Source organism: Mesocricetus auratus, unplaced genomic scaffold, assembly GCF_017639785.1.
Source record: "Mesocricetus auratus isolate SY011 unplaced genomic scaffold, BCM_Maur_2.0 Super-Scaffold_6723, whole genome shotgun sequence".
Classification (NCBI taxonomy): domain Eukaryota; kingdom Metazoa; phylum Chordata; class Mammalia; order Rodentia; family Cricetidae; genus Mesocricetus; species Mesocricetus auratus.
In genome coordinates, this window is record NW_024429183.1 from 15,119,049 (window position 1) to 15,145,828 (window position 26,780).

The 26,780-nt window shown below is 47.4% G+C and overlaps 1 protein-coding gene across 1 annotated transcript in view; it reads right to left on the reverse strand.

Moving 5' to 3' along the window:
• Zfhx3 (zinc finger homeobox 3) overlaps positions 1-26,780 on the reverse strand; it is a 240,187-nt gene that overhangs the window by 100,684 nt on the left and 112,723 nt on the right.

Consider the following 26,780-nt stretch of genomic DNA (forward strand, 5'->3'; position numbering starts at 1 on the left):
GAGATTAAGGGAGGGCAGGTATAATGCCAGCACTTGAAAAGTAGGGGTAGGAGGGTCAGAAGTCCAAGGTCAACCTTGGCTACAGAGTGAATTTGGGGTGAAAGTAGGCTGCATAAGACTATATGAAAAAATATTTTTGATTAAAATTAGTCTAGCTGCGCATGGTGGTGCATACCTATAATCCCAGCACCTGAGAAACAGGAAGATCAGAAGTTCAAGGCCAGCCTGGTCTAAATAGTAGGCTCGTGTCTCAAAACTAAAACAAAACCAGAAGTGCAGTATTGCAAGGTCATCTAGTTCATTACTGGTCCTACTTACGTTCTCTGTTTTGATTGGCAGACACAACATCAATTCTGGAGCACAGAGGCACAAGAGCCAACAGGAAGTACAACACAGGTGGCTCAAAGCATGGGCACAAGAATAGCAGGTGTCACACAAACACTCCACAGAAGCCAGACTCCCACATCTGTGAAACTTAAAGGTCATCAAAGAGCAAAAGTCACCATGTTCCTGGACCTCTTGTGAGGAAAGGGAGGAGCCTGGATGGCTAGTAACAGGGATTTGATTTGCTGCAAGCATAGATAAGACATCTATAGTCCAGAGGATGACAGGAAAGGGGAGTTTTCCCATTCAGTGTAGATGAAGCAGGGCAAACAGTGCAAAAAGCTCAAGTGGCTAACCCAAGCAGCTCAGTTCCTGGCAGAGAGAGAACTAGAGCCCTTCCTGCTCCCTCTCCACCATGCAGCCAGCATTACTGGGGATGGGGAAGTACAGAGGACGGGAAGGCCTCGAGCGCTGCTGTGACTGGCGGACCTTCCTCTTGCTCCTCCTTCCCACTCTCAACTCTGGTCCCCAGAGCCGCGAATGAGCATACAGCAAATGCCTTGGGATGGCTTTGTGACAGAAGTCTCCCTGCTGACCCTAGCGGGCCTGTGCAATGTCCGTGCCTTGACGGTGCTTTCTGATCCCACACTGGGGTGGGGAGGGTTACCTTCCTGTCCAGCTAGTATGGCAAGGCACAGGCAGGCCAGAACACTCAGAACACCCTGCACTTCCTGAGACTGAAAATAACAGAGTGGCCCTGCAAGCACATCCTATCTGATGGCACTGTCCTGATGTTCACAGGCTCACACACTCACTTCTTATGCTCACCAAGAGGGTGGGGGAAACGCGAAAAGTTTGCGCAGAATCAGACAGTGAAATAGGAGTACACCAAAGAGGTTCTACGGCAGATTCACTAGAGAGGCTGGGGGCCCTCCATCACGAGGACAACTGAGGCTTTGCAAAGAAACCTGTGTTAACTTGCAGGTGCAAATGCAGAGGGCTCTGCAGACACCAAGTTGAGAACAGGTCCACCATCCAACCCGCGCCCCATTCTCAAAAGATGGGGAATTTGACTCTATCGCATGCAGCCCTTGGAGCAAAATGAAGCCCCTGCAAGTGGCAGCTGCCCCGGAGCAACTCCACAGCCAGGAGCCAGAAGAACCTGCAGGAGCTCCCTGGGAAAAGAAAGAGCAACTGACAGCAAAACCTTCTTCTGGAGATGAATGGCTGCGTGGGTGTCGTCTCTCATTGCTTATCTTCAGTGTCTCTCCTCTCAGACAAGACTCTGCAGAAGGCTAAGCGGGGACACAACAAGACAATGTTTTGTGAGGCCCACACCCCAAGGAAGAGGAGGGTCCTCCTCCCCAGCTTCTTCTCTGGGCCTTGAGAAAGCTCAATCTCCCAGTGGGATCTTCCCCGGAAGGAGGGTGTGGCCTGGGACTGAGCTGGGAACACAGAAACTGCTGTCCTGGGTCACAAAGACTCACAAAATAGCACTTGTTAAAGGGTCCATTAAAACGGAGTGACTGAGAGCTAAGAGAGAAAACAGCCAGGGTCCAGAGTGTCCCATTTTATAAGAGATCTTGCTGGCATCACTAACTAGCAAGACTTGCAAGGCCTTAACTCCTAAGCCTGCATGGCTTCCCCATGGAAAAGGACTTCCTTAGAGTAATGCAGTGAGTTTGAAACATAGCACCTTGACACCGAAGTAAGGGCGCTATTCAGGGTGGCTGGGGCTTCTAGTCTCTGAGCCAGAAGAGAACATCTAAAAAGAGTTGGGCAGGAGGAACTGAGATGTCCAACCATCATCTGTCCTCAAATCTGGGGTGGGGGTGCGGGGCTTTTGGATGATCAGGCCATATAAATCCTGAATTGAGATAAACATCACACTGGGAGTTCTTGCTTTTAAAAAAGTGGGGGGGGGGTATTTCAAAACCATTCTGTTCACAAGATCACTTGGTAAGTTGCAACTCTCGGAACTGCCACCAATTCTTTTGTCTGCCATGGAGGAACATTCTGGAAAGGAAATGGCCACCCATCACAAATCATGGAGGAAAGAATAAAAGGAAACAAGAAGACCTGAGACACAGTCCCCTCTACTAATAATAGTATAGGACGCGCGCACACACACACACACACACACACACACACACACACACTTCAAATTTCCAAATGTCCACTTTCCCATTTACAACAAGGGGTTTCTGGTGCTTACCTGCATGCAAAAAAACCCTGTCCTTAGTCCTTGTTACTCAACAAGGACCCAAGGCCTGCAGCAGAGTCTGATTTCTGTCTGGGCCCTGCACACCATCTTGTAACTTCCCCAGCTGTGAGTGTGTCAACCCCTTGGCCCAGTTGTCCAGATTCTGTCTTCCTCGCACGGGGTACAGCCTCCCACCAGAGTCCCACCCTGGGAACCTGCCTCATGCAAGGCAGCAGGAGCGGGTGGGGCTGGAGACAGAAGAGGACTCCATGGGGCAAGTCGGGCCGCCGAGGACATGCCTTCCTAGCAGAAGAGCAGGGATGTTTTCATTTGGAGAAGGAGGGAGAATAATTTGTTCCTGACCCAGCTAATTAGAATACCCTCAATTGGGATCACCATGTATTTAATTAAATTCACTGTAATATATGAAGAATCCACCAAGGCACAAATCCCACCGGTGCACTCAATAACAGAGCTATCTCCTTTCCGGCTCCTTGCTCTCCGCGCCAGTCAGGAAAGTTTCCTCCCACGCAAATCCTGAATTCCCCGATGGACACACGTTCTGTCTCTATCATGGAGTTCTCCCACTGGAGAAGAGGGACCCAAGTTTTGTTTTACTTCTTTCTACTCTCCTGCCTCTGTGTTCACTGTTCCTCCTTACTCTCCTTTGTCAAGGCCCCCAGTGCTGTTTGACAAAACAGAACAACAGCTTTGGCTTGGGTTGAGTGTGCGGTGCACGATCCCCTGGGACTCACACAAAGACAGCTGTGGAGTCCGGTTGTTGGGACTTGTTTGGGTTTGAATCTAAGTATCTACAACGCGTGAGACTACACACACAGGTGGTGACAGCAATGATACAGGGGAAATGCCGGTGCCAGGAACCCTTCAATGCTAATGTCACTGTATGTCTATGCCACCCAGACTCTGAAAACCCGATGCCTCTCTGCACAGACAGCAAAGGGCTACTAAGGAAGGGTGACCAATGAGAAAATAAAAAAAAATAATGACAACAATAATAATAATTTTTAAAAGGTCACACAGCTAAATGGCAAACAGTGCACCCAAACTTTCTGGGTCCAGTCAGCCTCTGTCTGCAGCCTTGAATGCAAGGGAGGCTCTCCTTGATTGTCCTCCAAGTCCTGTTTGTTAGAAAGTTGTCTACAGGAGCTGAGAAGGTAGCTCAGCAGGAGAATACCTTCCTAACGTAAGACCAAGCCCCTGTTCTATCTCCAGCATTGCAAAGGAATGAGCAGGAGAATAAGTGAATGATAAAGTTCATGAATGAATGGGTGAATGGGTGGCTAGATGGATGGTACTGCATGAATGAATGGTTCAAAAGACTAGCTTAGATACACTGCAAAGGGAGAGTGGCTTACAGCAAAAGACTCTTTTAGGAGGGAAGCAAGTACCCAGTTTGATTCATACTTATAAGCATGAAAGGTCTACCTCTATCCCCGATGTCTCTAAATGACCATCATGCAGCAATGGAAGACCAGGTGGCCATCATGGTGCAGGATTATAGTAGTATGTATCAGGTACTTGGCATCCTATGCTGAACGTAAAGGGGATGGCTCACTGGCCAGAGTGGCATTCATGTGTCTCCACCTGATAATGGTACCTGGCTCTCTGTGCTCTAAAATGCTCAACCTAGCTGTGTAGAAGGAACATGGCACTCCTTACTTGGGGACACCTGAGGTCCCTGTCTCCATGACTTCCGTTTCTGACTTGGATCAAGAAGGAGGGCCCTCCCCACAGGGAGACGCCTTCGACAATGAGCCCGGCAGGTGATGTGAGTACAAAACCCAAGTGAGTATTTTAAAAAGGAAGGGCGAACTAGGGACCAGGCTGCATGGCCGTGGGAGTCTATCCATCAATATGTTGTGCAAGTTCACCCCAGCCAAATATGGAAAGCCAAAGAGGGCTCGTTAGAAAATAATTCATCATGGAAAAAAAATGTGCTCCTGTTACTTCTTTCCCAGGAAAACTAACCAACTTCTGTCAGAGAACATTGATTTCTATAAATCTGGAGAGGCCCCAGCTCCCACCTCCTCCTTAGCAAAAGGAAACTTCCAACATCTGGTTCTTCATGCATGGGCTGTGAAATATTGATCGGGTTTGGTCACAGTTGCCCCTTTAAAGTAAAAATGGGCAGAACACATTCATTCTCTCTCTCTCTCTCTCTGGGCAGAACACATTCATTCTCTCTCTCTCTCTGGGCAGAACACATTCATATTCTCTCTCTCTCTCTCTCTCTCTGGGCAGAACATATTCATTCTCTCTCTCTCTCTCTCTCTCTCTCTCTCTCTCGTCTCTCTCTCTCTCTCTCACACACACACACACACAGAGTACACACGATTCACAATAGACAGGTCCTTGGAGAGCACACCTGTTATCACTCACATATACCCTCTCACCACACTTCAGAGTATATACCATATCATTCTGTTTTGAGAGTAAGAAAAAGATGGCAAAGTTCTCCGATGTGGGAAGGCAGCTCCTAGGCATCTATCCCAGAGAACCAACTAACCCAGGGAGCACCACACACCTCCTGCTCCTGTCAGTCACCTGCTGGGTCCTGAAAGGCATCTTTAATAAAGGTGGAGGGGGGTAACTTCTCTGTATCCACAAAGCTAGGGGCTCCTCAATGGGGTTCTGATGGAACAGCCCCCTGGGGTTGTGCAACAAGGGCTTCAGGTTTTTGGAGGCTGGGGTGCAGTAGTAAAATCCCACCAGCTAATCAGATGGAAAGAGTTTGGGAAGATGTGGAGGGTCCCAACACATTCCTACAAATTCCACAACATTGAGAGAGGAAGTGAAGATGGGAGCCCCTGGCATCCTGTGAGCTTCAGAGCACCTGGAAGGACTTCAGCTCTGAGAGAGGTCATGTGACCGTCCTCTGGTCAGCAGACACGGGACTGGAACCTGGGACAGGATTCCAAGTGCCTGCTGTGGGTGGCTCAGCGCTGATCTGAAAGACCTTTCTACAGGAGGCTTCCCAAAGCCCAGGCTGGCATTCACCTTGAGTGCCTATAAAAAGAATCCTTTCAGATGAAATGCATCCAGGGGTGAGGGTAGTTAATTTTTTTTAATCAGTGAGGTTGAGTTAGCTTCAGACTGAATGTCACATTTTCGGCATGATGCGTGAAAGGTCAACCTAAATATATACATATTTTCTGTTTAATCTTGGCTTTTCATCCACTAGTGCCCTCGTCCTTGGCACATGCTAATTTAGCCCTATTTCACTGTAGGAGCCCTGCAGACACTGTAAGATTTATAAGAAGAAGAAGAAAGAAAGAAAAAAAAACAAAAGGAAGTAAAAACGGTTCCTAGATCAATCGTTTGGGTGGTTCTGCCCTATTTTCTGGTTTCTAGGCCAGGCTCCTCATGCCCCAGAACAAGCCACCTCTCTGCCTCCAAACTCTAGGATCTGGGCTGAGGTTCCTGACTCTTTCTTCTACCTGAACACTACTTTGTCCCTAAATCTCAGTATTAGTAACCTTGGACCAGACGCTAAGGCCTGCGCGAAAACTACAGAAACCTGAAATCCTCTGTAGATTGTAGGCATGCGCTTAGAGAAAAGAGAGTACAAATATGGATACTTGGGGAATGTTGGTGCCTTAGCACAGAGACATTGCATTCTTCCCTGCAAAGAAACTTCTAGAAACATGAGTCCTACAAGGCTAACATTGGGCTGATCTTCCTTCAGAAAATGCCGATGGCCCCAGGCCCTGGAACTCAAAACCTTCAGCAGGGCAGCATTCTGATGCCTGTAGCCTTCTCAGCTCTGAGATGGTCGCCTGCCTTGGTGTCGCTCTCCAGCCCTCACAGATATAAGTTGTCACACAAAAATAAGAATTATGATACTGTCCCACTGTCACCAATCTACAGTCAATTACGCTGGCCCGGGATGCACCATGGCTGACCACCGGTCCAGCAGGAGACCCTCATTGTGAGTCTGCTGGCTGCACCAAAGGTCAAGTCACACATACGATCAGACCTCCATTTCCTCAGTAACCAAACCTCCTTATCCCAAAGCTGGGAGGACTCAATAGTGGGACGCACATAAAATGTTTACTGACTATACCTGACACATGGTTGAGGCTACTATCACTTGAGATATTCTTCAAATTAGTTAACATTCGGGGTCAAGAATGGAAACATGCCTATTTAACACTTCCCTCAATACAACCAACCCCCACACCTTCCCAGACCCTAAAGGGGAGACCAAAGTCAACAGAAAAGAAATTATAATGAACAGAATGTATGCTGGCGGATCCTGAATGCGTGTACATCCGACTTCCTCCTTGGGAGGAGGTGTTCCATGTTTATAGGAAGTAATTTACCCAGACACCCTGCCACAAAACAGTGTGTTTGCCCACTCCTTTGTCTATGGGAATGCTGATATAATGCAAATTAAGGGCCAAGTTCTTAATCAAGTCTGTCAAGACCCCAGGTGAGGACAGGCAGAAAGTGACTTAGACAATGTGGCTGGGAGGCACTTCCCTCATTCCCAAGTACACCCTGAGGAGTTTGCTTATTTGTATCTCCAACCCCATGAAAATCACATGGCAAATGGCGGCAGCGGTGGGGGGGGGGGGGATAGCTGCCTGGTGGTCCAAACAGGTGTTAACACATCATCTGTAAAAGGGAGATATTCACACTCTTTGCCTCTGCAGAGGGCATTTACCAAACCAGGAGAGAAACTGTAAGGGAAAATCCTTTGGAAAATGTGAAGGACTGTCCAAATAGTTGGCACTACCATGATCATTATACTGTGAACCCAGATCCTGCCTCATTGCATCTGACAGATAGGGACCACACCACAGGCCTAGGTGTTTGTGATGCAATTGGTGGTCTAGCTCTGTGGCTCTCCAACCTGGCCTCCAGTGGGAGCCCTCTGTGGGGCAGATGCAGCTGTCATACCTTGAATTATCAGGTCCCTTACAGGGTCTTCTAACTCAGCAGGAATTTATAGCTCCTCTGGTTGGGTGGGTGGGTGGGTACTGGTGCTGGGGCTATCTATGGCTTGGACAGCAATCAGAGAAAAGAGACCCAGGTTAGAAAACATGGAGACGCCCCACTGTAGGGAGGCAAACCTCCAAGGCTTCAAATCTCTGCACCTGCCGTTTTCCTAGGGAGTAGGAAAGTATATCCAATAAATCACACGAGACCTGCACACAAGAATTCACCTCCTTAGTGCAAGTCACTGGGAAGCAGCTGCCCGCTACTGGCTTGGCTTTGGATACTTTAAAAGTCACAATGGACTCTATTCATCTTCCTCTTGCGTTTCGCCAACTGGGCTGAAATGTCCTGGGGCTGTGGAAGGAGTGTGACTGGTGATGGCTGAGTGGAAAGGGTTGCCTCTGGACCTCCTCTGCTCTGCATCCTGTTAGGTGCACATGCCCAGACGCAGGCTCCCTAGAGCCGAGCCCACAGTAACTAGCAACTGCACAGGGAGACGAGGAAACTGGTCTTTAAGATTCCTCCCTTGCTGCTGAGCCTTCTGGCTGCTGCTGCCCAGGGCACGGATTTGGTATGCACAACTCCGAGCCACTTCCGAGCTCCCAGGACTTGCCGCCAGGGACTCCGAGCATCTATGGGGCTGACTTCTTCGTGAGAGTCGTGCGATTTTTTTATTGTTATTTAAGTTCTCCCTTGTAAGGGAAAAGTGGGAATGGGAGAGAGGGACTGACTAACAGATCTGGTAGGGATCCTCCAGGCCACTGCTGACAGTTCACCTTTTCTCCCCCAAGTCTACAACTTTGGCTGAAGGGAACAGGAAAGGGGATGAGGGATCAAAAAGGGAAGGAAAACTTGTGTGGAGGAAATAGAGCCAGGTGTCGACCAAGAGACCAGGACAAGGCCATCTGCAGGCTAGATGGCCAGGTGGCAAGAGGGACCATTTCACCAACCATGACATGGCTGGTTTCTCTGTCCTGATTTCAGCTCCCCACCCCCATAAATAACCCAGACAAACACCCTGTGCACCAAGCCCCCCACCCCGTAAGTCTCATTAAAAGCCGATATTGCTGGCCTCAAGATGGAGAGCTCAGCATGGATTTTACTGAACGTTAAATCAACCAGCGAGCACAGCCAGCAAACTCTGTGGCACTTTAACTTTAAATAATGCAATAATTATTGAATTTCCTTTTTATAACTGAAGTGCTGGAATGTAAACAATGGGGCTGTAATTGCAGGAAGGGGGGATCAATAGAGGCAATCGTTTTCAGCCATGTTAATTGTAAATACAATTGCTCCAAGATGTCAGCCTTGTTCTTCTTGCTTCCAGAATCATCCTAACGGATGACAGAGTCCAACTTTCCCATTACAGCTGTTCGTTCCTTTAAGAGGTTCTCAATCAGGTCTGATCAATCTGTCAAGATAATGCATGGAGTAAGTAAGACTCTTCCAAACACAGGCTCCCAATCAATAGCCGGGACCGGCTTAATGAGGTGGGGCTAAGGCCCAGAGGGAGGTAAAGGCCCCCAGCTTGTGCCTAGGTTTGGCAGCCCAGCTTCCTAGCATGGCCCTGATAAACAGATCAGCCCTTAATGAGGACATTAGTTATGCATGCTTCAGCAAGCAGCAAGGCACCCGTCCCTTGGGACAGACGGACAGAAAGCAAAATAGATTAACAGAAAACAATATGGTGCCAAATTAGGTCTAACTGAAGACTTTTCCCTCCTTCTCCTGCTTCCCTTAATTGTCCAGCAGAGTGGAGGACATCGATTAATCACTCCACTGGGCTTGAGCTCAAAGATGGGAGTATCTCCTGGGCTAGGGGAATCTCTGGGAATCTTCCCTTGACTGTGCTGTCCCTGAAGATTAGCGCCCTGGCTTCCTCAGCAGCATTTACAGGTCCCAAGGGGCCTCTCATGGAAGGACCTCAGAACCAGCCAGTAGAAGCCCATGGTAAGACTGAACCCTGAAAAGTGACAGTCACACAGACAACCAGCTGCCACCCACTTCCTGAGGCTGAGACCCAGCTTCGGTCTTTAGAATGGTTGTTCTTCAAGGAAGAAGAGGCGAGAAGTTGCGAGTAATGAGAGCCACAGCTTGGGGCCCAGCATCACACCAAGTGCCTGGACCCTGGAGGAGTCTGAATTCTTTCAAAGGTAACGAGAAGGTTAACTCAGGGTCTGGAGAGGCTGCTCAGGGCTCAGCATCCCAGAGTGCATGGACACTGGAGGCCCTTAAATGCTGGTGACCGATGATCTGAATGAACGAGGAAAATCCTCTCCCACTCCATCTGACTCTTGGTCTTTGACGTGCTTGTCAAGGCCTTTCTAATGGAATCTGAATCCAGTTCTTTCATCTCGGATTTCAGCTGTCTGCGTCACATAAAAGCAGACCTATGGCAGGTCCCATTGCACTCGCCAATCTGATCTTTCTGGTTTTGGTGCCTTTTCCTGGTTGGATGCACTCCCAGGTACTTCCTTCGTGGGCTAAAATGCCACAGGAATCAAAGGAATCAAAGGGACCTTTTTGCGGAGGCCCTTCCCCATCACAGCTGAGCAACTTTTGTCTCTTTCCCTCTGGGTCCCATGGCTGAAGGCAATCCCTGTCAGTACCCACCACACATTACCCTTTGAGCCCACTGTACCCTCCTCTTCCTCCTCCTCCTCCTCCTCCTCCTCCTCCTCCTCCTCCTCCTCCTTCTCCTTACTGAGCTAGTAAGTTGGGGATTGAAGACAATCAATGTTTGCTAATATTTCCTACTGTTTAAATACCATTTTAGGACAGGAGATAATAACTTTAAATGGCTGTACTTAGTGACCCAATTTTCTTAGTAGACAGTTCACAAGAGAGCGGCCCCCTCCTTTCCCTCCTAATAGACAGAATGCTTCAGCTGGAGCACATCTGAGTGGCCACAGATGTCCCATCCTTCCATTTCTTCTGTATATGCCTGGTTGTGTTCTTTGGATTACCATGTTTTTTGAGGAAGAGGCCGGTCACCATGCTCTATTGTTAATGGGAAAGCAGGCGCAAGACTTGGATACACAACACGGGAAAGCGCAGAGAGGGCGGCAAGAGAGAGCAGCCTCCACCGACGCCTCTCGGGGAGTAACTCAAGCTGTGGGAGCCCTGAGCAGGTGTGCGCAGAGCCCACCACACCTTTACAGAGAAAGAGCCTTCCATCCGTGTATCAGCAGCAAACATGAAAGGGCTAGCAGGGCCCATAGAGCACTGTGGCACTGCTCAGAGACACAAGGGACACGGTGACCACAGTGAGCACCTCAACCCCGGCTCTCACGAGCGAAGACAGCCAGAACCTTTCTTCTCCGTGGAGTTATTATCCCTAGACAACAGAGCCCCTCACCATGTTGCCATCCTCATATTTGACTGTGGCTGAGGACTGGACTGACAGACCCCCCCAAAGTCGCTCAACTCCCCTGAAGAATAGCAGCTTGCCTTCCTAAATTTCCAAATTCCAGGACCCGGGAAGGGTGGGGGTGGGGAGGAGATACTCCCCACAGGGACTCAGAAGTCCGTCCGCCACTGCTATGTACGTATTTCCTGCCTCGGCTATACCCCCAGCCTTCCGCCTGGCTGGCCAGCCCATGCCCACACAACTAAGTCCCTGACACAGAACTCTGCCTGCAAGTCCTCAGTAGAATGAGGCCAAAGACAAAGCTGCCAGCAAAACATTTTTAAAACTTGTTTTTACTATATTTACTTATTTTATGTGTATGTGAGTGTATACCACATATGTGCCCATGGAGGCCAAAAGAGGGTGTGGTGGAATTGGGAGTTACAGGTGCTTGTAAGCCACCTGCCTCGGATGCTGGGCATTGAACTTGTGTCCTCTGGAAGAGCAGCAAGTGCTGCTTAACTCTGAGCCGTCTGTCCAGGCCAGGGAAACTTATTTTTAAGTGGTGACACACAGAAAGACTTTGCAGCAACCAGTCCAACACTAATCCAAACATCCTCTCCTCAGAGACATGCTCTCAGTGTTCTAACAGGCCAAGACATACGGACAGGCCAGAGAAAGGCCATGGGAACCTGCCGGGGCGGGGGCAGCTCATCTGTTCCACTTTCGGGCAGAGTCCACAAGCCCTGCTCAACTGTACCGCAGGCAGTTTCCTTCGCCGAAATGCAAACTCACTGCAGCAAAGTAGTAAAGTCTGGAGGAGAAAATGAAGGCAGACGGGGCCAGGAAGGAGACGGCTGAGACCCCATCAGCAGCAGGGCACCGGGAAGCTACAGCATCTCAGCCGTGTCAGACATGCCTACGTGACAGGGACATGCGGACATGTGGACTCAAGCCTGGCTGTGCTCCTTTCCTGGACCACGTCAGTAACATGCTGCCAACCAAAAACTACCATCTTTCTGAAATCCCTGGGGTTAATGGCATTTTAAGGGTTTAAGTCTTAACATTTTCACATCTTAGAAGAAGCAAGGGCCTTTGCGATTCTAATACCTGAAGGTCAGGGGACCCAACATCCAGTCTCAGCTTTTGGTCTTGGTGATATTTTGTTTGTTTTGTTATTCAGTATGCTGGGTTGGCTTTAGAACTTACGACAATCCTCCTGCCTCAGCCTCCCATGTACCGGGAGGTTTTGTTTATTGAGTGGTCATTCTTCCAGCTTTAACTCATTCCTTCCCCTCTTGTCTCTTGACATTCCTGTTTCTTAATAACCTCCTACTTTTGACCTCTCGAGAAAACAAGCCATTTTCATCACTCTTTCTGTATATGGTGTGTGCATTCCCTCCTGTGCACGCATCTGTTTCCAGCTTATCCTAACACCTTGGTCCCCTGCATACGTCTCCTTTCTATCTACAGAGAGCCCCTCCCTTCTGAATTCGAAGTCTTGAAGGCTCCACCCACCTTCTCTCAGTGTCATTCGGGACCTTTCATGCTTGCTTTGTGTCTGTAGGATAGTTACCATGGAGGTTGGAAGGCCTTGGAGGGCAGGCACTATACCCGCTCCTGAACTCTACACACACAACCAGGATCATCCAATGGTGAGCAGGGGAGGGAGGACGCAGGGGCCTCTGGCACCAAGTGGGGTCTTCCAGTGTAAACAGAGGGATCGCAACAGCAGCTGCCATGAGGCTGGAGGAAGTAAGTCAGTGTGAAAATGCTTCCTCAGTGCTAAAGCAAACTGAAATCAGCGATCAGGTGGGGGTGACCAGTTTGAACAGGAACCTGGAGGCTCAAGAAGGCCTATCTCCACCATCTGATTTTACAGGGATCCCGAGTCTACACGGTGATGACTTAATTACTTGATCACCCATTCACTTACCTTGATAATTAAATCACTGGGTTACCAGGGAGGAACCTGTTAGGAGGACCAGCCTGCCTCTGGGTGTGAGTCCTGCAGGTACCAGATGCATTCTCCAACGCCAATGTGACTCATGAGGTGACACATACAGCCAATGGGCTTTGTGACCCCCAGATGGCAGTACTTAGACCCCACCTTAAGGCATTATCACAACGATGGGGCTTGGTTAGGGATGACCAGAAAACCCTTTGTCTTCAGAAAACTCTATCACTTAACATTTAGAATAATACCCATGGTTTCAGGTTGAGGAAGCATTCTCATTTTAGCAAAAGCAAAGGCTGCACACAACACTAATGAGCAGAGTCCTTCCCACAGCAACGTTGAAAACCACTCAGTCTCTGGAATAAAATGACTAGCAGTTCATCAGCATGGGGCCGAGGCAGGGTGAGTTACCATGAAACTAGGGTCACTGCATTCAACATCTAATAAGCAAATTCTTCAGATCATAGGCCTAAGCCAGAGCCAGCCAAGCTGACAACAAATGCATTTTAAGGACGCTGTGAGTAGAATAATGTCTAACTCCACAGTTTCCCCAGAATTCATTAAAACAAGCCTCTAAGCCAGTGGGTCCCAACCTTCCTCTTGCTGCAACCTTTTAATACAGTTCCATGTGTTATGATGACCCCCAACCATAAAATTATTTTTGTTGCTACTCTGTAATTGTAATTTTGCTGCTGTTGTGAATTGATATATATATATACATATATTATGATATGCAGGATATCTGATGTGTGACCTCTATGAAAGGGTCATTTAACACCCCGCCCCCAGGGTCACAACTGCTCTAAGAAGACTCAATTCTCTCTCAGACCAGAGGTCGAAAGGCTTTGTAAATACTAGAGGACAAGCATCTTAGACGCTGAGGCTATCGTACCTCTGTCACAGTCACCCAGTTCTGGCACTGTAAAAAAAAGCTGTGATAGACTGTAATGAGATGACAGAGAGAGACTGTACCAATAAAACTTTATGTATAAGAGACAAGTGGCTACCTGCCTTTCCCTACTCCTACTCCCTTGGTAATATATTGATCCTGATCTGAAAATGAAAACTTTAGCCAGTCACATGAAAACCCAAAGCCTGGTCTCAAAGAAGATAGGATGCCCCCATCCACAAGCCTTTGGTTGTCACGCATACACACATGCGTGCACGCTCTTACACAGGCTTGAAAACTTTCTATAAAAATAAGCTGTTTGAAACTGAAGGTCAACACCTAGTCAAGGATCATTGAACTCTGAATGACAAAATGAATTTAGAATACATAAACATCATCCCTTGTTTCCGATGTGAGAACTCCTGGGTAAGTGTGCCCTGGACCACGTGTTTTGCACACCCTTCTGTTATTCAGTAACAACTTGTGAAAAAAGGTGAAGACTGGACATTTATTCTGAACTGAGCAACAGCTAAAAATGGGCTCCACATTTACCAAACCTATGACCTAATAACAGCAAAATGCAGATACCTCCGATGCTCTCCAGGAGCTGAGAACATAGCAGGTTCTACCTGGCCAAAGGAAAGAGGTGGAAGGTGCCACCTGGGTACCTGTGACTCTTTCTACAGCCCATGCTAGTACCCCGCTAAGCAGCTACTAGAAGCAGAAGGCTGTGAATCTTGAAAGCCAGGAATGAGTGTTCTCAAAGTCTGGACTTGGAAAAGTAATTGCATAAACATTTTAATGACACCACCACGCATCTCCGTCCCTATATGGATTTCAAAGGGTTTGCCCATTCCACACTGTGACTGATTCTTATGGGGCAGGGAGAAGCCCATTGATATCCTTATTCAGTCCAATGGACAAGAGTAGAGTTACAACAGTGACTGCCAACTGGCAGCAAAGGGGGACTCTGGGTATCAGCGATGTGACCCTGTATGTTACTTTAATTACTGCTGAATGCTTTAAAATCTGCCAGCTTCCTGTGCAGTCATGATTTGTCTGCCTCCATGAGGAGAGAAGAGCAGAAAAGAGGGAAAGGAGGAAGGAATAAAGGAAAGGAGGTGTCAGGAAGACCCCACGCCCCCTTGCATCCACACGAGCAGACACTGCATCCCCATGGTTTCCTATTTCAAACCCCTGCAGGCGTTGAATATGTAGCCCTGCACTGCGCCATATGTGAGACCGACAAATGGGGGCCATGGAGCTCAACCCTACGGTTCTGGTCCTGGTTCAGCATCTGTCACATGACACCGTGTTGCCCTGGGGAGGATCCAGGACAAGATCACCCTGAAAACCACTGTGTTTCTGCTTCACCTGCGCACTGCCAAACAGAAGACTTGAAAAGCCAAACCTCACTAGACTCCTGTGGCAAAGGAGTTGCCAGCAAATGTGGCTTCCTAGGGGAAGCCAACTTAATTCTGCCTCAAGAGTTAATATTTGTTAATTGGTAGAAAAATGGTAAAATTAATGAGGACATTAACATAGCTATTTAAAAACAGCTCCATGTTTCCCCCATTGTACCACATGGAACTATCAGGAAGTAATTGAGGGAAAAGGGCACTGTCAATTCTCAATTATCCGCATGAATGAAGTGCTCAGTGACACGCATAATCCAAGTCATTTACATTTGGATTTAGAAAGTAACATCTTTTTCCTTCGGAAAACTTACCTTCCTAATTACAGTCCTTTGGATACCATATTGCAATCAGTTTACCTGGTCCTACTGAGGAGAAAGTCCCTGGAAAAGGTAGGCAAACTGCCTTAGACTCAACACAGATGAGCCCAAAGTAGATAAGGGACCACCAGCCTTTGTGGCCAATAAGAGTCACCACCTAGCCACACGTGGCTCTTTAAACTTCGGTGTTGAATACCATTTAAAGTTTCAGTCCTCAGTCACAGTGGTCACGTTGTAAGTGCTCAATAGCCACAGATGGCTAGGGGCTACCATATTGGATGCAGCGGGTTTCCACGGATACAGAAGTTCCCCGCAAGCCGCACTTGGGTCTAGATCAACAACAACCTCCAGTTACCTGGACTGAGTTGAAAGCTGGAGGGGAGGGGGAGCCAAGCCAAAGAGGCTGCACCACCACGCTGACAGAAACAAAAGGGAATTGTGACACTGGACGTTCTCAGCTAGTTTAATTTCAAGCCTGGTAATGGAGGCGCTGTCTAGGGAATAACACGAAAAATAAGCATTCCACTCTAAGTGAAATAGGCTTTTTAATTAACAAAGCAGAAAATGAGTGGGAAGGGGCGAGGTGGGGAAGCCTGACCTTAAGCAAACATTTACCCCCAGTGCCCGCCCCTCCTGTGGCCAGGGCGCCTGGACACTGGCTGCGGGACAGATGAGGGGAGACCTCCACCTCGCCAAAGCTTCACTCCGGTAGCTGCCCGTTCAGGTGCCACTGGGAGCAGTGTCAAGTCCAGTGTCACTTAGCATCCTCATTAATTATCCTGAAAGGAGAGGGTTAGTAAACAGCAAGTTAATTAAATTCTCAGATGATGCTAATTTGGGAGGCTTTCAAAAGACTGGCAAGGGCAGAGGCAATATAAAAGGGACCTGGATGGGTTAGGAATATGAGTGGAAAATAAAATTAAGCGCAGCTAAACAAATGCCACTTTAAAGAAGTCTTATGGAAGAGCCAAGCAGGTCTAAAATGACACTTTGGGGGTGGGGTGAGGGTGGGGGGCTAGCACTATCATTGAAACTCCTAAGGCATATATCAGAATGGGAGTAAGAGGGCCTTTAAAAACATTTAATAAAAATGTTTATGTGCCTGTGTCTGCCCTTGGAAGGAAGTCCAGGAGGGTCACCGACATTTACCCGCTCAGTGTCCCTGGGAAGTCGTCACGGGGCCACCCACTTTTAGCTCCTGCTTTAAACCCATTCGGCATTTCTAGAACCAGCACGTACAGTGGGGTTCTGTTACTCAGATTTTAATTTCTCAGTGTGTAATCAGTTTATCTCTACAAGAGAGTCACGGGACAACTCCAGGTTCCCGCATGCCCTCCACACAGCTTCCTCTAGCGGCAACACCACCGGCCTGGACACCCAGAATATCTGTCCGTAGGAGGGAGACGATGATCCCGAACCTCAGGCCGCTCGGCGTCTCCACCCACACCTTCATCTCAGGTCTGAGCGAGGACTCCGCAGGGCACAGGGCTGTCTATGACAGCGCCTCTGTGCGTCCCTGAATTCCTTACTCCAAGTTTCTTGCCGTCCCCATGACACCATAGATCACTGGACAGAATGTCACTGAAGGCACACACCCTGCCCATGGCCTCACGGGGACTTAGTCTTCATAGTCAACTTGCTTGGGTTAAGACACACACAGAAATCTAATCAAGCACACATCTTCATGTATCTGTGAGGGCAATTAGAGTCTGAGGACTCCGACTTAACCAATGGAGTCATCCTCCGAGAGTGAGGGTATGATGACTTCCAGGGAGTGGAGACGTGCAGGAGAACTGGGCCTTTATAGCAGGTACGTTACGGGGGGGGGGGGGCATGTCACCCGGGCTACAGCTTACTCAGGATTCTTTGCTGTACGACTCTTTTCTCTGCTTCCTCTCTCCCAGGGAGACATTCTTCCTCCACACCTCCTTCCACAATGCTCTGCCTCAGACCAGTCCCAGAAACATGGGAGCCAAGTGACCTCATCTGACCCCCCAGAAACCACAAGCCAAACTGTGTAATTCATCTCTCAATTTGTTTCTGCCACGCATTTGGTCACCGGGAGGAGGAGGAAGATGTCAAGGCAACCCTTCATCACTTGGCTGAGATGACATCAACCCAGTTTCTCAGAACACTGGCAAGTCACTCTGGTAGGCTCTTTCCACACTTTTCATTAGGAAACAAATCACTAAGTTCTTCCCAGGCTTCTTCTAGGGGTAGGAAGAATATCTCGTAACAGAGGCGAGCTTCTCTGTGCACTAATGTATCTTGCAGGAAAGTCTACCCAAAAAGTCAGAGTTTGCTGTCCCTGTTTTGAATACTTGGGTTGTCAAGTTCTCACACCAGCAAGGGTCCTGTTAGCATACAAACACTAACTCCTAGAAGCCTCCCAGTGGCCTGACAAATGCAGATGTTCCAACATTAGGATGATGCACCCCAGCTTAAGAGTGGGAAGACATGGCGCCTAGGGGACAGAGAAAGGCGTGAACTCAGGTGGCCTTGTTCCACTGCAGGGATTCTCGACCCCTAATGCTGTGACCCTTCAATACCATTCCTCATGCTGTGATGCCCCCAACCATACAATCATTTTTGTTGACACTGTTAATTTTGCCACTGTTATGAATTGTAGTTATCTGATATGCAGGATATCTGATATGTGTGTGATATCTGTGAAAGTCTCATTTTGCCCCCAAGGAGACCCTGACCTACAGGTTGAGAAACACTGCTCCAGAGACTCTGCTTGCTGTCTCAAGAGTTTCCTGTTATCCTGCGCCTCCACATACAACTCCAAAATTGCAAGGAGACTCACACCTGAGGTACCAGCACTCGGGAGGCTGAGGCAGGAGAACTGTAAAGCCAAGGCCATTCCGGGCTGCACAGTGAGTACCAGTCTAGTCTGGGCTCCAAAGTGACTCCCTGTCTCAAAACAAAATACCCTCCCCCCCAAAAATAAGCATTATTTAAAAAAAAAAGAGTTCCACACTATCAAAATGGAGCAACATGTGTCCTAGTGTCAATATCTAAAGGCTAAGGATAGCTCACAAAACAGAGAGACTCTGGTGAGTTTCAACAGAGGGCAGTCCTCTGGGAGCTTCACAGAGCTGGGCCATGGAACTTTCCAGCCACAGGTGTGGGAGATGCTCAAAAGCCATAAGCCACCGTGCTCACTGACAGAGCCTCAATCTGTGTGTCACAGGGACAAACCTCACCCACCAGTCACATTACATCTGCCAGTCTAGGGGGTCACTGGAGCAGTCGTGGCAATAAGGCACACAGGTCCGCACAAGTGCCAAGCAGTCAGCAAGAGGGTAGAACCTGGTGATAACCCGGAGGTCTTAGAGCTGCAAACACTGGTGCGCTGGCTTGTTTAATTTCAACTGCTCAGTGTTTGCTCATCTCAAAAGAAACAGAAAATAAACTGCTTCTAGAAAAACTAGACAAGAAGTAGGAGACGTTCTTCTACTTAGTCCATGGTCCTCACAATCCCAGTGTTGACCCTTCCCATCATTCTCTGCCATGGAAAAGAGGGAACAAAGAGAACGGTGCTCACACAGAACCAAATTGCATGCATTCTTGTAACACCACGTTGGCACTGTTCTGTACCTAAGCAGAAGAGATCTCTTGTAAACACACAGTGCCACCAGACTCGAGAAATAGTGGTGGATCTCAGCTGTCAACAGCGTAAGTGTAACCATCCCAAATCTGCAACCATTGGATTCCGCCCAAAACTATCCAATAAGCTAGATAATAACAGGGAAATCTCTCAAGACAGAACCTCAGATGGAATTTTAAAGGGTGCACAGCTTGTGCACCCAGGATCCCATGTACTCTAAAATCAAAAACGTTGTGAACATTGACATAACTGCGCAACTGGAAAATTTCACATTGGACCTCACATGACGGACCACAGTTACTACACTGGTGCACTAAAAACGCCCTATGAAGTTACCAAGGTGTGTGTGAAACAAATCAGTTTCACGCTTACACTTGGCTCCCATCACAAGATATTTCAATATGTATATACAAACTTTGAGAAAATTCCAAAATTGCCAACATGTCTGGGTCCCAAGAATTTTGGATACTGGATACCTCTCCGTGTGTCCATTCTCTAAGTTGCAGGGGAGGGTTACAACGGCAGTGGGCTTGGAGTGTGTATTGTGCACCAAACACAATCCTAACAATTCAGTATCCTGGATCTGACTATTAGCAACCACCAAAGACCAATGACACATTCTCCTCGCTTCCCCCACCCAGCACTTTCAATGTTTTACCTAATCCTGAGTAAGAAAAGCAGCACTAAGAAGCATGGCTTCTGATTCTTCAAGGTCACTGGAACCTGTAAATTGTAGCCTGGGCTACAAGGCAAAAACCCAGTTATCAGGCAGACATTTGCAAGCTCTTCAAGAAGGCAGCCAGGAATGCTGAGAAGGAACCCTGTGCTCATGGGGTGCGAAAGAGGGGCTAGCTTACCTCCCCCTGCCCCCCACGCTTCATCTCCCCTCCTTCTACCCAAATGCAGTGACAACTACTATTACTACTACTCAGCTAGACGATCAAGGGACTATTAAACATGAATGGCATTTGCTTTTGTCTCTCAGGATGTCCTTGTGAGCAATCTGGAGACAGGAGGGGCTGATTAGGGTGTCCGAAGGTGTCTCTGTACTCAGGAATGTTGGCCCAAAGCATGCTGCTCACGAATCAAAGTCAACCTGCAGGGGAACCGATGCAGTAAAACACAGCTGTCTAATTAGTCCTCCCCATCCCACATTTCTAATAGATGTGAACAGACACAGAAGGCATTGCCCATTAACTCAACAGTCCGTAAAAGTCACAGGTGATAAATAATAAAAAATAAACAGGTGATCAGGAAGAGGGGGTGGTTTTTTGTTTGTTTGTTTGTTTAAGACAGGATCTTACTCTAGATCCCAGACTGGCCTAGAACTCAGTGTACACAGTGAGTTGATCCCAGGCTGGCCCCCAACTTGCAGCAATCCTCCTGCCTCATTCTCCCAAGTTCCCAAGATTACAGGAGCAAGCTAACATCCCCCACCTAAAAAACACTGTTAAATGATGACTGATGACAGTTATTAGATTTTGCCACCAACCAGTACCAGACTAAAGAGGGTTGTGTTCAGGCCCAAGTTGAGACAAACCAATGAAGCAAGAACAAGTCTAGGAACAGACCTAAGTAAAAATTCAGTAGGCAAAATGTCAGCATTGCTGGGCACCACGGAATGGACAGGTGGACTGTTTGGCACTGAAAGTTGAAGTTGGTAACTAGAGGTGAAAAATAAATACAAAGAGGTCATTGCCTCACAGCACACAGATAAACACACTTTAGATGGGTTCAACTGGGAAAGCACAGAACCAGGAAGAGAATGAAAAGGAACTGTCCGACACATGACCTTGGCCTGGGTGAGGCATTTCCATATTTCACCAAGGGGAAGAAAACAAAACAGCAAAGATTTCACCATTTAATAATGTGAGATGTGGGAATCTCAAAATGTATAGTAAGAGATCATGATGACCTGGGGCCTAAAATACAGAGGGAGTCCTCCCCAATCAGGGAGTCCTCCTCAACCAGAGTGAGTCCTCTTTAGCGTCTTTGTTAAAGCTTCCTTCAATAGTAAAAAGTTGCAAACCACCTGAATGACAAATGGAGGGGCAGCTAAACAAACCACAGAGCCTTGGTATAGTGGCACAGTCCATAGCTATTAAAAGTCCTGCCGTGGGGCAAGCAACAGAGGTGGATGGGAAGAGGGGCTTGCTGTCAAGCCTAAGGACCCGAGTTCAATGCCCAGGACCCACAGTATCAAAGGAGAACTGACTCTTGCAGGTGGTTCTTTGACCTCCACACACATGCACATACAAATAAACAGTTGTAACGAATCAAAAGATAATGCTATCAAAACAAGGTCACATGCCAAGGCATGGTGGCACATACTTGCAGCCCCAAGTGCTGGAAGCAGGAGAACCAGCAATTTAAAACCAGTCTGGGTTACATGAGAACCTGTGTCCACCTCTGTCTCTCCCCACTAAGAAAAGGTCATACATTGTAAATTGACAAATTAAATGCAGAATCATTTTAATTCTACAAAATAACTGTATCATATCATATCTGTACAGAAAAGGCTAAATTTGCATGCACCAACATATTTTAAATTAAAATCACCTCTGGGTGATGAGGTTAGGAACAGCTTTCTTTTCGTGTGTTCTCTGCACTTCAGAACTTTTAAAAGAAGCATTTTTAGCTAGATATAAATAAAAATCTGAATACATATATATGTACATGAAAATGTTAAGTTTGTCACATTTCTGTTATAAAATAGAGGGGACAGAGAAGTCACTGAAACAATGCAATCAGCAGGACAAAGGAAACCAAGAAATTCCCTCCAGGGGTCTTGATCATTTCAGAGTGCTGTAAGTTCCAAAGGGACTGAGGGTTTGTATACAGGGACTAAGGGTTTGCATATAGGGACTAGGGGTTTGCATACAGGGACTAGGGTTTTGTATATAGGGACCAGGAGTTTGTATATAGGGACTAGGGGTTTGTATATAGGGACTAAGGGTTTGTATATACGGACCAGGGGTTTGTATATAGGGACCAGGGATTTGTATATAGGGACTAAGGGTTTGTATATAGGGACTAGGGGGTTGTATACAGGGACTAGGGATTTGCATACAGGGACTAGGGGTTTGTATATAGGGACCAGGGGTTTGTATATAGGGACTAGGGGTTTGTATATAGGAACTAAGGGTTTGTATATACGGACTAGGGGTTTGTATATAGGGACCAGGGATTTGTATATAGGGACTAAGGGTTTGTATATAGGGACTAGGGGGTTGTATATAGGGACTAGGGATTTGCATACAGGGACTAGGGGTTTGTATATAGGGACCAGGGGTTTGCATATAGGTACCAGGGGTTTGTATATAGGGACTAGGAATTTGTATATAGGGACTAGGGGTTTGTATACAGGGACTAAGGGTTTGTATATAGGGACTAGGGGTTTGTATACAGGGACCAGGGGTTTGTATACAGGGACTAAGGGTTTGTACACAGGGACTAGAGGTTTGTATATAGGGACCAGGGGTTTGTATACAGGGACTAGGGGTTTGTATACAGGGACCAGGGGTTTGTATACAGGGACTAGGGGTTTGTATATATCTGCTTGGTGGAGGAATGAAAAGGTGATGACACGGGTGTCTATATTAATTAAGGGGACTAATCCCAGGGGGGCTTTATCAAGAAGGCTGTGTCTCATCGTTCATAACATTGGATAAGGACATAGATCGTGACAAATGCAAGAGATGGAAAGGAAGCTGAACAGAAAAGACACCCCCCAAGGACACCAATAAGTGACAAAAAGAGGGGCAGTGACCTCTATCATTATGACACCTTCAGACTACAGTACACTATAGCTGTTAAAATCATCCCAGAGAAAAATACTCAATAAAAAACAAAAATAAAAATTCAATCTTTACAAAGTTGTTGTTTTTTTAACTCAGTGACAAAACACACCAAGTATCACAGTCTATAAAATAATCATACCAGAAGGAGGATTTTTGTTTGTGGAAGAGGAACAAGGCAGAGCTGTGTCTACCCATGGTAGTAGTGACATAAACAGTCTCCCTCATACAGGAAAAGCTTTACAATTAAAAGTGCCCTGGAGTTAACTGTGAGGCTGTGCACAGGAGCCGGATGAGAGGTATTTCAGTGGGATAGTCCTTCATGGAGTTCAGTATTTCCTAAATGACCCTCAAGGAGCAGATGTTGGAAAACCTACTAAAAACATGTTCCATCTCTCCAATCCATGTTCATAGGAATAACCTCTCAGATGAGAGCTACAACCTATCCTTTAAAATTGTTTCCCAGTTGATTCTGACACCCTAAATAATCTATCTGCTTGTGTGTGTGTATGTGTGTGTGTGTGTGTGTGCTGAGATTACAAAGCTACACTATTACAACTAGCATTTTTATGTGGGTTCTCAGGATTGAACTCAAGTCCTCATGCTTGGAAGGCAAACACTTTACCTACTGAGTAATCTCTACAGCACTTGCTTGTTACTCCTTTAAAGGCAATATAAATGAAAAAATAAAAAACCACCACCAAATTCTATACCACTAAGGTGAGCAGTTCCTACCAACGTCAGTCTTGGTGTGTCCAACATTTAATGTGCCATAGTTTTAGATAATCATAATAATCAATACAGGTACTATTTTCCTACTACATGGGCTGACTTTCTCACTAAGAAAAACATACACATCTTTACTTTCCACAGTTGCCCAGTGAGCTACAGTAAGGGCACGCTGTATTGTCCTAACGGAACAGTTTGCTAACTTAAAAAATTAACTGAGTACCAGAAATAAACAATGTTGTAACAACATCCACAGATATCAATGTCCAGAAGCTGCAGGGCCTTGACAGACAATACGCCCACTGCACTGGACATTATGACAGACATCCACAGGAAAAAATTAAGTAATCCCCACGGCTGGCCATCAACGGGGCTCAGGAACCCTGGGAACCCTTTTAAGAGAATAATCAACTTGAAATAAACACCGAAGGGAAAAGCTGCTTGAGTGACTACGTAGCTTTCTTGGGGTGGGGGCAGTGAAGCAAATCAACCAAGTGCCCTGCCCCCTGGCCAGAGGTGGGCATCCTCCAAGATCAGACAGCCATTCTTTGCCTTCTGATACAAGGTCTGCTTCTAAGCGACACTCGCCACTCCTGCTCCAATCTCCTGCTCCACCTGCATCATTTTGAAAAAGCTGAAGGTAGCGGGGCTACATCAGCAACACAGCTTCCAGAAACTGTGGCTTCTGGGAATGTGGACAGATTATGCACTAGAAATAAGGCGGCCACGATTACCTCCTTTCCTGATTCCAGGGCCAAAAAAACACACCTATCTTTTTTTTCTTCCGTCAGTGGACACAAAGGACTGCTAAGAAGCAGGAAGGGCATGAACGTACAGGAAGAGGTACTGTAGGTAACCCAGAGGGGATCTGGTCTGCGCACGGTGAGGGAACAAACTTTAGGGAGTGTCATTTTCATGTGGACGCCAGGCCATCCTCACTCCCATCTAAGGGAATCTCAATACTAAGAAGAGAGACATGGAGAGACAGCTACCAGACATGGCTGCTGACCGTGTAGAAAGGAGTCCTGGGGTTTGGAAAGGAGACACTCTGACAGAGAGCACTTGTGGCCAGCTCTCAGCAGGATACATGCTGCCTGAGGCTCTAGGATGAGGGCAGGGGCCTTGTCCTGAGCAAAGAGGAGCCAGGCCTTAGCTGGTTTCTTAGCAACCATGGCAGGCGGCAAGCAGTATCCCAGGCAAGGCTGTCCAGGGAAAAATTAAAATGGCCACATACACAGATGCAGAAGGAAAGCAGGCCCGCCTCCCAGCTGGGCATGGCGGGAGGCATGCCCGGGCCCCTGCCAGCTGGCCCCTAAACCAAGCTCCACTGCAAAGTACCTGGGATGGGAGCAGCTATGGAGGTGGCCTGCTTGTACTGAAGCATGGGGACACAGGCACACAGACCACATCTCAGGGCCAGAGGTGCACTCCCAACTGTCTTCCTGAAGGCTTTGGTCACACGCAGGGACACCCAAGCACTGCTTCTGAACTGCTCTGTGAATCCAATTTCTCCTCTCCAAAGTATCTTCTCCTGGCCCATCCTTGCTTGGCACCGCCCTTCATAAGTGCCCAATCATCCCCTATCACCCACAGGGACTGTGAGGCCCACCCACCTACATGCCATATTCCTCTGGTCATGGCCACCTGTGCCTTCTCTACCAGCCTAAGTCCATCTCTCCCTGTCCCAGCTGTTCTGTCACTATGTACCAGGTGGGAGATATGGCAGCTGGCACCAGTACCTGGAGCAGAGGGCTGCCATCCAAGATGGCCTCAAAGGCACAGGAGGAGATGTCTGCCGGCCATACCGAACGCAGAGATAAGGTAAGACCAGGACTAGACACACCTGCATGTGGCCACACGTGTCCCCCAACCCTGTGGAATGCACTATGTTCCTCTAAGGACTCTCCAGTAATACCTGGGATCCTTTGTCTTGTTTTGTTGGAATACAATCATCATGATCAGGTGTCACGAGGTACTTGTTTCAGAACAAGCAGCACCATTTCTGGAATTCCTTCCTAAACATTGGGGTACCCAATCCTAGACTCCAGGGGAGGCAAACAGCTCTGTTCTGCAGATGACATTATGACCCATGCATGAGGAGGTGGGGCTGGTACCTGTCACAGCTGGGGACAGAAACGGAAGTCTCTCCTACCCTTGCCTTGCTTCCCTGCTCTGTCCACTCCAAGCTCTTGAATGAATCACTCAGTCAATACATAGTAAAGCTGCTACAGGCCAACGAGATGTCGGAAAGACACTTGTTGCCAAGTCTGAAGGACCTGAGTTTGATCCCTAGGGTCCACATGGTAGAAGGATAGTACCAAGTCTGAGACCCCTGAAAGTTGTCCTCTGACTTCTCCTATATGCCATGGCACATGTATGTAGACAGACAGACAGGCATACACAAACACATACACACACACACACACACACACACACACACACATACATATACACACACCCCATGAATGTAGCAATTTTAAAGCTGGTATAAATATTAATAAAATTAATATATAAGGCACATAACACACCTAAAAATACATTTACATATATGTGTATACTTGTATCTATATGAATGCTATATACGTGTATAACCTGTCTCCCAAGTTATCTATAATAAGGAGAGAAGAAACAAGTATGAATACCATCTACTCTTGATGGAGTCAAATGCCTCCTTTCTGAAACCAAAATGGCATCCTAGTGCCCCAAGTTCTACAGTCCTGACTTTTTCCCCTCCCTAGATTGCCTGTCTAATGCTCATAACATACAGGAAGCACACACCCAGGAATGAAGACTCTTTGCAGCCCACGCAGCACTTCCCAGATCTCTGCCATGACCTCATCAATCTCAAGTCTCTCTCCTTGGTGGTAGATGAAGTGGGAGCTAATGAAAAAGCTAAGGAAATCAGTACCACTAAGGAAACGCCAATACTCATTCGCCATCAACACCAGCCGTGGACTGTTTTTATCCTACTTCGAATCGCTTCGTCCTGGCACTTACACCATGTGGCTCCCGGGCAGGACCGCATCTCTGTGTCTACATTCCATACAATGCCTGGCTAGCAATGCTATTACTCATTAAGTGTCAAAATAGTAATTATCACAGATGGTGAATGCACAAGCAGGTTAGTAGCTGGCTGGACTGGACTAGCCCATACTTGCCTGGGGCACAGAAGTTTAAACAGGCAGAACGCTATACAACACACAGTTCTTGCTTCCTATTTAC